This window comes from Penaeus monodon, chromosome 23 (genome assembly GCF_015228065.2).
Source record: "Penaeus monodon isolate SGIC_2016 chromosome 23, NSTDA_Pmon_1, whole genome shotgun sequence".
In the NCBI taxonomy this organism is placed as follows: domain Eukaryota; kingdom Metazoa; phylum Arthropoda; class Malacostraca; order Decapoda; family Penaeidae; genus Penaeus; species Penaeus monodon.
In genome coordinates, this window is record NC_051408.1 from 15,960,056 (window position 1) to 15,960,746 (window position 691).

Here is a 691-nt window from a genome sequence, read left to right on the forward strand (position 1 = left end):
CACACACACACCCCCAACACCACAACATTCCTTCTCTCGCCTTTCACTCTTCCCATTAAATATTTTCTTTCATAATTGGAAGTCAATTTTTCAAATTTAATCATACTTTCTCTTCTTCATATTTACTGTACAAAAGAGAAACCCTCTCATAACAACAAATTTTACTTCGAAAAGAGAATACAATTTCCAAAAATTTTAAACTTTTCAACCGGGACAGCTCCAAGTTCTCACACTATATTATTTTTCGACACTTGGACTCACACTTATGCATATACATGAGGCTGTTTTTATGGCTCCTCTGACAGCCAGCCCACACGGCGCTTGGAATAGTCCACGCTGCGGGTGCGTGATATCCGCTTTGTTACCTGTGGCTTCCCGGATGGCCTACTGGGGGGGAAAACGAAAAGAAGGACGGATGATAAAAGTTGAAGAGAGTAAGAAATAAATAAAGGGAAGTAAAAAAACTGTTAAAGAATTTGATATTGTTGCAACGAGCACATCTTAAAAACCTTCTTTACTTTATTTTGGAGCGTGAAAACCTGATCTTTCATGGAGGATATGTTCCAGAATCTTTTGCGCCAGGGGTGATCTTGCAGCAAGATTGTTTTTATAACTTAACATTCCAGTATGACAGGTCTGGTTTATTGTTAAACACTAACTAAAATAGAAAATTGAGTAAGCATAATTCTTG